Source organism: Aquila chrysaetos, chromosome 8 (genome assembly GCF_900496995.4).
Source record: "Aquila chrysaetos chrysaetos chromosome 8, bAquChr1.4, whole genome shotgun sequence".
NCBI lineage: Eukaryota > Metazoa > Chordata > Aves > Accipitriformes > Accipitridae > Aquila > Aquila chrysaetos.
In genome coordinates this window covers 4,165,513-4,177,629 of record NC_044011.1, presented here as the reverse complement: position 1 = coordinate 4,177,629, position 12,117 = coordinate 4,165,513, and the positions used below count along the sequence as shown (strand labels likewise).

General features: G+C 41.0%; 1 protein-coding gene across 16 annotated transcripts in view; it reads left to right on the top strand.

The window, feature by feature from the left end:
• The window catches only part of TANC2 (tetratricopeptide repeat, ankyrin repeat and coiled-coil containing 2), a 290,145-nt gene that overhangs the window by 139,493 nt on the left and 138,535 nt on the right, over nt 1–12,117 (top strand). The window contains exon 1 of one of the 16 annotated variants that reach the window (XM_030021426.1): nt 2,351–2,925. The exons of the other annotated variants lie outside the window; for them this stretch is intronic. The gene's annotated coding sequence lies outside the window, so the exon portion shown is untranslated. Of the gene's footprint in view, nt 1–2,350; nt 2,926–12,117 lie in introns of those variants that run through there. 16 annotated transcript variants of the gene reach the window in all.

Here is a 12,117-nt window from a genome sequence, read left to right as displayed (position 1 = left end):
TAAGTATGTACGAGACACCATTTTGATTTCTGTCTGGAATAAAATCAGCACTTAAAAGTTACCATGCTTACTGCACAAAGAGAACAACCGTTTTCAAAACCATTGGGTTAAATATTCTACTACACATCAAAAGTGTATCATTGATGACTCAAAGCCATGGCTGCAATGAAAATAATGCTATTGCATTGTATACCTTCATTCAGGAAAGCACTGCTTTTCAGGAGGGTGCTTATAGGATGAATGTATCTAAGTGCTTTCCTGAATCGACGCCAAAAATAGTAACCCAGCGTTGTATTAGGTTAAAAGATGAGATATTGGGCTGAAAGAGTCAGCTACCGATGCTTTATTCTATTACTGTGGAACCTACCACATGCAAAGGGTTTGCACAAAGCCCAGTGCCGCACCTAAGTCCTCCTCGGGAAAGATTTTTAATTTACATGCTGTAAATTCATATGCGCAGGGATAATTTTATTCAACACTGTACTTGGCTAGTTCTATTTTTTTCTATTCAATGACAGATTGCAAGCTTTAGGATTCTTTTAGAAAGAGCATGTGTGTGTGAATGCCCATACATAGAGGAAGAAGGGGAGAATATTGTCAAGAAATTTAGGAAGTAAATCATGTTTTTCTAAAAGTGGCCTAGATGTTTAGGTTTGGATTCTCAAAGGCCCCAGCGTGAATTAGATGCTTCAGTGTTTTTGAAGACACAGACCTGAGGAACTGGTTTCATTGCAAATCACCTGCTTTGAGAACATTCCTCCCCTGTGCTTTCAGAATCTGGGAACTTTCCCTAAGATTAAACTTCATAGAAACAAGTAGGAATGTTCCTAGGTGTGTTCAGGCAACTAATAGCATCCTCTTTCCTAAAGAAAACATGTACTCTTTAACTAGGTCCTTCAAAGATGGCGAGAGCAGAGCTAAGCAGGCTGGAGACTCACTTTTCCCTGTGACACCAGTAGGGACCCACCATTGTGGTTCTCAACACCCTCCAGATCCAGCCGAGCTGGGGACACCCACGAGCAATGTCCCCTGTGCCACCATCACCCGTGTCATTTGTAGTGCTGGGGTCTTGTCATCACCCCGTCCTTCTGCAACCTCCTTTGTATTTCTTGGGAATAGCCATAGGGATTGTAATTTCTTCCTTCTCTGTATCTTCAGCAAATGGTTGAATATTCTTGATGCTAATTGTAATTGTGGGACTAAGCAAGCTGAGATCTCTTTACTTGAAAATGAATTGTTTCTTGTTTAATGGTGACAAACCCAGATTAATAATTGCAGCCCTCTGGGACTACTTATTTTCTTGAAACTACTGCACTAACTCAGCTGGGTGTGAATGTGAGAGATGGTGAGGCAGCTGCTTTAGGTGTGTGAGTGTTGGGCAGAAGCTGGCTGTGCGGTACATGTTTGTTCAAATAAAATAGGGTAATCAATGGAAAGGATTTCTAAAAGTTTAAATTTCGATCGCTGAGCAGAGACTTCAGAACTACAGTGTTGTATCGGCTTTTGGGGAAATAGCTGCAGTTCTCTTGGTCACGGTGTATTGTCTATTTGAGCACGAGCATTAAGTGAAAAGCATCTGATGATGAGTGTGTAAAATAATGTGGTTTTCCCCCTCTGTGTTACAGCATGGAATATAAACCTTGGTCTTATTTACAGCTTGCTATGGCAACTGTATATGAATTGGCTTTCACTGCGCTGCTTTATCTGGAGATGCTTTAGGGGCACCGCCAGCCTTCGTTGCACAACAGCGCCTGGCTTACAGGTTAATTTGGGGATATTTTCCTGTCTCTTGGAGGAGTGGCTGGATCTCTGGTTGGTGGCACTGCTGCTCAGGCAGTCAGCCACCTGATGGTGCTGCAGTTTGGTTCATCTCAGGCTTGCTCCCATAAAGACAGAGCTTCTTACCTGCACGGAGCTACACGATATCTGTGGGTGTCATTGGTACCCTTGTTTTTCACAGATGTTAGTTTGGATCATCGTTAGCAGCCTGCCATTTTCCTTACTTAATAATTTCAGTTATTTGAAAACGCTGCAAAATCATGTTGTTTTGTTGTGTTTTGGTACAATGCTCCCAATGCAAACGTGTCTTGGATTGATGCAATTGTGCGTGTGATGATTTGTGCCGACTGCTTCGGTCTGAACAATGAAACGTGTCTCCAACCGAGAAGGGGATGCTGCAGCTTTAAAGCATCCAAGGGTTTACAGCCTTTTAGTATAAATTGTTCCCAGAATCCATGTCACAACTCCTTATATGGTGCTGCTTTTTTTCTCTTAGTTGCCTAGACAACAGCAGCACTGCACCATTCATCAGCTCTGGTCCTGGGCTGCATTGCTAGCCCTTCGGCTTACTCCAAAATGTTCAGGAGAGCATCAGTGAATCATTCACTCCGGTATACTGCGCCATTATTTACCTATTCTTCCAGCAGTTTGCTCTAACAAAAGAGCAAATTAAACTGCGCCATAGAAAGAAACTGTAAAAATACTTCATTTTTCCCCCAAGGGAGGCGTATAGTCTACATTTGCTGCAGCATTCTGGAAGGAAAGGCTCCTTAATGCCGAGAGACTTAACGAGGAGAGAAAGCTCTGTGTCTGTAAGCTTTTCTGAAATCATCTTCGAGCCTGCTCCCTGGGGACAGAGAAGATGCAGAAGTGATGCTTGTTAGGGGCAGTAGGCACCGCAGGGAGGTGGTTGTTGTGCTTTCGGGAACCGAGCTTGACATCAGCAGCGGGAGGTGTCACCTGTAACATCATCCTGACGTTGTGAGCAGCAATATGGAGCTAGCGCTAGGGAGAGGTGTGGACCAGAGGAGGATCTTTACTGAAGTGCTGCTCTCAAGGCATCGGTACCCATGAATTAACAGGCTTGCTGACTTCCTGCTGCAAGATCGCACGCTCTCAGGTGATGGGGAGAGAAAACAAAGCCTTGTGAGTATTTGGACAATTTGTCTTGCATGGACTTTGATTTAAATTGTGTTAGGCATTCCTCGGCCTCCTTTAACTCTGCAGAAAATCAGTGTAGAATAAGGGATTCTGATGCTCCTAGTTTACAAGGAAGCCATTATTAGAAGGTGTTTAGTATCGGTAAGGGTTATGCTGCTTGGGTTATTTTTCTTTTAGTTGTTGTTGCAATACTTTTACATAATCTGAGTTTGTCACCTGCTTGCTAGGATGTGCAGAATTTCACGTACAAAATATAAAATGAATGTGCAGTGAAAAAATTCCACTTTTCAGCATTGCTAAAATAGAACTACTGCGGAGTGAGTTGAAAAATACTACAGATACCAAGAGTGTTTTGGTTTTAAAATTTTAGAGAACAATGGAGTTGAGATAAGGTTTTCCTTTTGTATTGCAAAATGACCACAAATTAGATTTGAGTGGATTATAAAACCCCTGTGTGCTGAGGGAGAGATGTATTTCCTTCTCACTAAAAGAGTGAGATTTTTAATTCAATGCTACTAGAAGAAATACAAATATATAAACAATCGTTTTTGAGGTATAACTTGAGGAAAGGGTATTCAAGTGCCTAGTGCTCATGTTGCAGCTAATTTTTGAGGGGTGTTGTGCTTAAAATTGTTGGTGTCAGGACAGACTTTCGTCCTTTTTAGGGATTTTTATATCCCACTGTTTGCAGTATGCTTACATTTCTTTTTATTGCTTTCTTTAAGTGTCATACTGTCAGCATGACATTGATCTGAAATTCGTGTCTTTCATGTAGGAGTGGAGGCTGGATTGGAGGCCCACTCTTGCATTTCTGAACTGCACAGGAATGACAAGGATTGAGTTATCTGTAAAGTGCCATTAGACTGAGGGGTTTTTCAAGATGCGTGATGTATTTTTTTTCTGGGCATAATTTATTTTCCATTTAATTCTCCCTGATGCATTGCAATCTGTGGCTATCCAGAGGTTTAACAAGTAGAAAACTTGTATTTTGCCAGAATTACTGAGTCGTCCCTTTTAAAAAAATGATGTAAAACACATGCACACACAAAAAAGCAACATTTCATGGTGGTTTTGGCACCTGTGTTTATAGTCCTGCCTTGTACTCTTGTGTGGCAAACCCTAACATCTCCAGCAATGAAACCTGCTGGAGAAGGAGGATCCTCTTTCATTTACAAAGATGTATGCTGAATATTTTTTTCTTCTTGTGTCAGTTCTTACTATTCATTTTTGGGATGCTTCATCCATTATTTTTGGACTTGTGATTTGTTTTGACAGGCGTATACTTAAATGGAAACCAACTGGGCTTGCAGAAATAAAACAGGTGGATGAATGTGTCTCTGAGCGTACCCACATGTGTGTATTTATCTTTATTAAACAAACATAACTATTTATGTGAAATGGGTAAACTTCCCACTTAAGTTTTTTGGGGCTCCAAAACTGTCCCTGAAATTTATACAGATAAATAGTGCCTCTATTTGTGACTTTTTGAATTAAACCAAATCCTGTGTTGAAGGCTTTTCTTTTGTTGGATACCTGTCAAACTCGTGACATTTCTGCCTTAGTTTCAGGATGGTTTGGATGTAACTTTTATTTTTCAAATGGAGGGAAGGAAAAAACTGGCCTGTCATATTTATTGGCTTTTGAAAGTCACTAACCAGTTTTAGCATGGATTTTCCTGAATGCTGCTTACAAGACGAACCCTATTTTGTCTTGTTTTGACACACAACTGCCTTCCATATTGACAGAAATCATAATAGAGATATGCAGAAAATCCCACATGCTTTCCCTTGATGTTTGCGTGTGAGATTGCCTGCCTGCCTGCCTGCCTACCAGGCCTGCAGAACCTTTATAATTTGCTCTTCCCCAGGATTTTTTTGTGCATCGAGGCTGTTGAGCTGCTCAGACTTGCAGATTCTGGGGTAAACATGTCATCACAGCAATATAGCTGGGAAAAGGTGATAATAGCTTTTCATTTCAGATATTTGTATAGATGCTTAAACAAAGGGAGAACCCCAAAGGTTTATGTTTAGTGCAGATAACATTAAAATGGCAAGCAAAATAGCCTTGAACCTCCATGGCTTTTCAGAAGCTCAGAGCTAGAAGTGTGTCCTTATTTCACACTGGTGCTGCACAAAATGGAGCATCTGTCACGATTACACTTATGGTGTGTGAGAATTTTAATTTTTAGACATAGCTAGGAGGTTTCTATAGCAAGAGAAGGTGGTGTAGGAAGCCTCCTGTGGAGTTAAATCAGGCCATTGCTCTTCCCTTCGCTACATCTTTCCTCCTGCTCCTAGAGCATGCCCTCAAAGATGTTCTGTGCACTTGATCGTGCTGCTCTGGGTGAGCAGAGGGGTCTTCACAGGACACACTCTTTTGGAATAAGGCCTTATCTCCAACTGGGCTGCTTGTTTGCTAATCCTTTCCTTCTATACCAACGAGACAACCTGTTTTGGAAAGTCTTTTTCCTGTGTCCTGTGTGACGACACTGGGTTGTTGGGTTGGATTACTTGTCCAAAGACTGACCATTACTTTTGCAAAAGTTAATTTCTGGTGTGATGTGTAACTGGTTGCCGCTAATCACGTAGGAAGCTTTGGTTGGGCTCATCAAGACTCATGGTACTGCCACGTTTGGAGTGATGCCACATATTAAAAGTTCCTGCAGCACGTGTACAGCATTACGATGGGGTCACATATTGCAGAGCTGCATGCTGGGTTTTCATCACAGATCCCTGACCAATGCCCAAACCAGCAAGCTGAGAATTGAGATGGGTCATTGGCTCTGGACCATTGCTTTGGCACGTGCTATCTCTTTCCTTGCTTTGTGGTGACTTGCCTTGAGTAGCTGTTGGTGCTGTGTAATTCCATTCCTGGATATATTGCTGATTTAACAGCATGCATATGATTTGGAGTTGTATCAAAGATGTCTTTGGCCCAACATTCAAGCTGTGTTCCTATATACCTGCATGTCTTCTGTTGCCAGAAAACTTTACCAATGATTCTTGCACCCCAAAATATGCAATAGTATAATCCATCCCTTTCCCATGCACTTCATTAAGAAATAACATATTGTTTGTTACCAAGATATGATTCTTGATTTACTTCCAAGTACATACTGTGCGTATACATTTCTGAATGAGCTGCTTTCTTATGCCAGCATCAGCTTTTTTAATAGTTTAAATAATAGCCCTCTAAGTACCCAGGTTCTTGAACAACAGCTACAGCTGATAGGCCTGAGATTTTTATACTGCATGTGGAGATGGGCAATTTTTCTGTCAACAAAGAAGAAACATCCTACAGCTAAATGAAATGAGGAAACAAATTAACCCTAACTGTTTTGAAATGGTAGTTTGACCAAAGAAAAAAAAAATAATCCTCACTTCCAATATTTATTTGGTTCAGTACCTTTGTATTTATTAAACCAGATATTCAGGGTCCTGACATGTTGTCGTGGTTTAACCCCAGCCGGCAACTAAGCACCACGTAGCCACTTGCTCACTCCCCCAACCCAGTGGGATGGGCGAGAGAATTAGAAAAAAAATAGCAAAACTCGTGGGTTGAGGTAAAGATGGTTTAATAGGACAGAAAAGGAAGAAGGAAAAAAAAAAAAAAAGGGAATTGGAATGTACAAAACAAGTGATCTACAATGCAGTTACTCACCACTCACCGACCGATGCCCAGTTAGTTCCCGAGCAGCAATCCACGCGTTCCCCCAGTCCCCAGCCAGCTCCCCCCAGTTTATATACTAGACATGACGTCAGATGGTATGGAATACCCCTTTGGCCAGTTTAGGTCAGCTGCCCTGGCTGTGTCCCCTCCCAACTTCTTGTGCCCCTCCAGCCTTCTTGCTGGCTGGGCGTGAGAAGCTGAGAAGTCCTTGACTTTAGAATAAAGAGTACTTGCAACAACTGAAAACATCAGTGTGTTATCAACATTATTCTCATACTGAACCCAAAGCATAACACTATACCAGCTACTGGAAAGAAAATTAACTCTATCCCAGCTGAAACCAGGACACATGTGCCATGTTGTAACTGAGTGCCACTTCTCTCACAGGACCCACAGGTCTTCACGGTCCAAAATTGGCTGGAGCTTGTGATGTGTGCCCAAGCGCCTCTTCCCTCAGGACTTTGTCCCATGCAGACGCTGAGACTTCTGATTAGTTTTGGGGAGCATCTTGGCTGAAGATTGCAATATAAATGCCTGGTTTCACAAGTGATTTTGAAAGGGTTCCTGTTGGCTTGTTTGAAGGAGCTCTGCGTGTAACAGCAATTGCAAATTGCATTGAGCCTGATGCCTCACCAGGTGCTACTTTAGGTCTTGATAGTTGACTGTTCTTCAGGATTTTTTAGACACACAATTATAATTTCTTTATCCTCTCCTTCCATCCCCCCAGTTAGAAAAGATGCTTTTGGAATCGTGTTCCCAAATCAGCCTGGTTATACAGGCACGAGGCAAGGCAATGAGAAATGAAAATTTTCTGAAATATTAGAGCATTTCTAAAAGCTTTTCTGTTTGTGTTTTGCACAATATAAATGATGTGGATCTGTACCTGTTGCTGGTACTGCTCTGGAAAATAGACAGATTCTTGCTGCCCACTTAATCTGAGGGCAGGTTGCATAAGTGGATGAGAGTGAATAACTTCACATTGTCTTCTAGTAAAGGAATCACTGCTGCGGAACATATGGGCTTAGTTTTATCTTGTACCATATTTGTTAAAAGTTTATTTTTGGACAAAAGGCATTTATGCATGTATAAATACATTGGTGTGCTGAAACGTTCTTTTTGATTGCCAAATACCCAGCACTGCTATGCAATAACCATCTAAACATTGCACATTTGATTTGTTTATACACACAAGATTAAATTTTTGCTTTCATGTTTGCATCAAAGTAGTACTTAGTATATAGCATTGTGTTATAGTTTGATTTCAGAAATAAGTGATTTTGCACTATAAATATTTCATTATGTGATAATCATGGAGTTATAACTTAGCTTTGTGTCAAGTTTGTTCTAAAGCTGTAGTGCCCTTTGTTCTACAATGTCAGATACCATAAAATTTAAGCAGAGGAAATGTATTGGTCAGCTATTGTAAATCTGGATTGGCAGATGCTAATTTAAACCTAACATTGTTCTCTCCCAGTGTTTTAAAATTTCGCCTCTTAAGAAAACAAAGACTTGTTTATGTACCTTTGTTTTCAGCAGGATATATTTGAGTATCACGTTAGTTCATGCAGAGGTGAAAGATGTGGACTGTTGCTTGCTCTTCCACATTCTTCTGGGTTTGCCTGTTATTCTTTTACAGTGTTTCTGATTTTTCTCCATAAGTGTAACAGACAAATTTTTTGTATACAGATTCCTGTCTACCCTATTTCTTTAGGAAGCAAGACTTACTCTTTTCTTTCTGTTCAGTGGTAGAATCTTTCAGATCAAGATCTATTTAGACAAGTTGGTGGTTTAAGTTCTTTGTGTGGTTTTTTTTTTTCCTATTAGAATGTCCAATTTTCTATTTAATGAGTACATGGCTACAGAGAATGATTTCTGAGTTAATTTAAACAGCCATTTAAACTTTAGCTTTTGTCGAAGGTTTGCATCTTCATTTCCTTTAATGAAAAAAAAAAAAAAAAAAAGACTAAGCACTTTGCTTTCTGCAGTTTTTCCTAGGGCATGCTTTGAAATTTCTAGAAAAAATTTGAACAGGTGAATAAGCTTGTCCAGCACTTTGCTCATAAGAGCAACAGTGATATGAATCATGTAAATCTGAATGACCTATACCAAAATCCAGCCTCTTGCCAAGCTGAGCTTCTACTATAACCACATATTTATGAACAAACCAGGTACTTTTTAAAAAGAACTAAATGCAAACAAAAATTAGCTTCAACAAAACCAATCAACTGTCCCCCTCCAAAAAAACCCCAACACTACCTTTAAATAAATTACAATGAGCACTGTAATTTTGTATGTTCTAACTGTTAAATTATTATTATTGGCGATGGTGGGGAAGCTTCCACATTGTAATACCCAACCTGAAGGCTTTCCAGTGACAAATACAAAAACCACTGGGGAATTGCTGTAGATGTGCACCAGAACACTGCACCAGGTAGCATTGATGTAGAGAAGGTTGGTACCGCAAGAGCTAAGGGCCAAGGCAGTGAGCTGTCGGACTTGGTGGGATTTTTCCTGTTCTCAGCGGCATTCTTAGAGCTTTTGTATTGAATTTCTGTCTCTCTTAGTGTTTTCTGATTCTGCAAAGTATCAAACCTGTTTAGAGGGTCTGAAAGAGGACTGTAAAGGCAGCTTGCCTGGCTTGCTTCTCCTGATCTGCTTTGGAGCCCTCAAAACGGGCAATGGGAGAGTGAGCAGAAGAGGAGAGATGGTGTGATAGGGGCCAGTTGCAAGATGAAGGCATCAGCGTTGCGAGGAGATGGGACAACTATCAGATACTGTGAAAGCTGGACAAGGAGCAAGTGTAGATGGAAAAAATGATGCTTCAATTCAGAGGGGGAGAAAGAACACTCAATCTGACAAAGGATAAAGATAAAGCGGAAAAGGGAAGATAAGGCGCTGAAGATGCGGTGAAAGAACCGAGGCGGGTGTGAGTTGGGATAAGGCAGCACTTCTGAGGCAGGTTACAAAACAAGTGTTTGTTCGGGGAGTTGCCTTTGTGGAAAATAGCACGCTCGGGAGCTTGCAGAGGAGCAAGTGTATCTTTGATCCTTTCATCGTGATGCCTGACTTCAAAATTTCTGATATGGGTAGGAAGATCCTCAGCAGAGGAAGGAGGAGCAGCAGCCGTGCCTGCTGTTGCCAGTTCCTCAGCTGTCGGAGCTGGACCAGGCATCGCTCTTGCATTACAGGATGATGTTTAATTTCTTCTTTCCCCCCACTGTGCTTTAACAAATCTGTACCTAACGGAGCTTGATTCTTATCTCAGGCACAAAAATGGCACCTATGGCTGTATTTTGTAAAATCAGGCAGCCACCACAGGTGTTTAGACCCAGGGATGGTGCGTCATGGAGGGAGCTGTGGTCCGGCATGTCTGAGATAAAGAGTGCAGCTCCTTGGTTTGGTACCGTTTGCAGGTTGTGGAAAGTTGAAAACTGGAATTTCTGCAAGGTTTTTCTCTGCAAAGGTGAAGCTAGACTTAGGAGAATACAGGTTTTTTTTTTCCCCTGTTATACTTTTCTTTTTACCTTCTCAGTCGTGGCAGTGAATAGGTGTAAGTGAGAAAATGTTTCTTGAAGGAAAGTCACCAGATTGGTGCATTTCTTTCAAGAAATGGTCACTGGCCTTGTTGAATGCTATGACTGTTGCTTCTTCAGCTTAGAAATGGGCACTGAGAGCACTGCCTTCCCAGCAAAATTAACATTATTTTTACTTAAAGGACTAGACAGGACCCGGTCCTTTGTGGGACATCTTGCTGCTGTGGCAGGATGCACATGCCACCAAAGCCTCACAGAGATTGCTGGGTCTTAAATCCCATTACACTGACAAACATTGCTCGCCTGTGTCATTGACAGAGGCAGGTCCAGTTGGTCTGCTTCTAACTGTCTGTGTTCACACAAATAATCACATGTTCATTAGATAATGTAATTGAATCATTTAGGCATGCCATGTCTCCTTGTCCCTGTTCCTCTGTGGAAGGAAAGGCTGATGAGCAGTCATCGCTTCTTAAAACAGAAAGTTCTAACAGCTCATTTACTTCTACAAGTAAATAAAGAATTTTAAAAGCAAAGAATAAACTACTGAAAAATAAAGGTGGCTGAATAGCAGCAATTTCCGTAGGTAAAAAAACACCTTGCAAACACAGCATAATACAGTTTCTCGAGTGTTAACAAACAAGTTCAGCTAATTCAGGCTTGTGTCCTGCCAGATAAGCAGCTTCATTTTAAGGATATAATATTCTGTGAAGCTCCTACCAGCAAAGAAATATGGATCCTAAATACAGTTTCATATCAATTGAACAATTACGCATATGTGCCAGTGTAATTACAGGTCTGCCTTTATCAGCTAAACCAACTAAATTAGTTTTAGCATAGCAAAATTTGAAAGGCTGACACATAAATAAAGTCACCTTATCTATTCACATGTTTTGCCTTAATTTTAAATGCTGTTATCAAGTATTGAATTTATATTAGCTTGTACTCTGTGTAGTCCTGGGCATAAACAATGGTCTCATATAGTGAACAGGATCTAGTCTCATATGTGCTTTAACATGGGATTACTTGGGCTTTGAATGGTAGGGTATTTTACAATTTAGCCTTCTCTTTTATCATGGTTACAGTATCTTGGCATGATCTTAAGGATATGGTGGGAGAATGAATTAGATTTTGTTTACGTGCAACTTAGGCTTACTCCTGGCTTTGGCCACTGCCACTTCTGTTCAAATTTAATTTGACTATATAATTTGATGCCTACCTTTGATCGTTCTTGGCTGCTTGTAAAATACTTAAACAGCTTTCTTGCAGCAATGTCTAGAGTGAATAATTCCTTTTAGTTGTTCTTTTTTCAGATCCCTTCTAAGCCTAGTGCAGTTTTTAATTTTTTACTGCTATAATAACAGGGGAGCACTAGAATTCAGAACAGCCCAAGCTGACACGCAGCCGTAGCAGAGGCAGCGGGTACCAACCTTGTCGGTACAGACGCTGCAAAGAAAGAATGACAGAGAGGTGTGTCTGTCTCCGATGGCAGGAATGGTAGAGCAGGTCGTAAAAACAAACTGTGACAAAGCATGAGGAGGAGAAGGTGTTCAAGGATGCTGAATTACTGTCTTTGGTGGGTAACCTCTCATTTATAACTTCCTTAACACCATGTGGCTGAAAGGTGGTTATTATGGCATCAAGTACCAAAAAGGGCTCTGAGGGAGCTCTGGGAAACTACAGACCTGTTGGCCTGAAGTCTGTATGGAGCAAGTTAATAGAAAGTGATCTGAAGGGCAGAGTTAGTGCTCACCTGAATAAACAGAATATATTAGGAAAAAGTTAACATGAGTATTGCCTAACCGTGTTAGGCTCCACCAGTCTGTCGGGATGTCTTTGGAAGAGTCATCGCCTGTGCGGAGGGGAATCCAAGTTTCCCCTGAGCTTTCAGAAATGAGGTCAGCAGTGCAAAACTGGGAAGTGGTTTTTCAAACTGTGTAGTTAATTTGCAGGAAGCTGTGCTGCAAGGTGTTGTAAA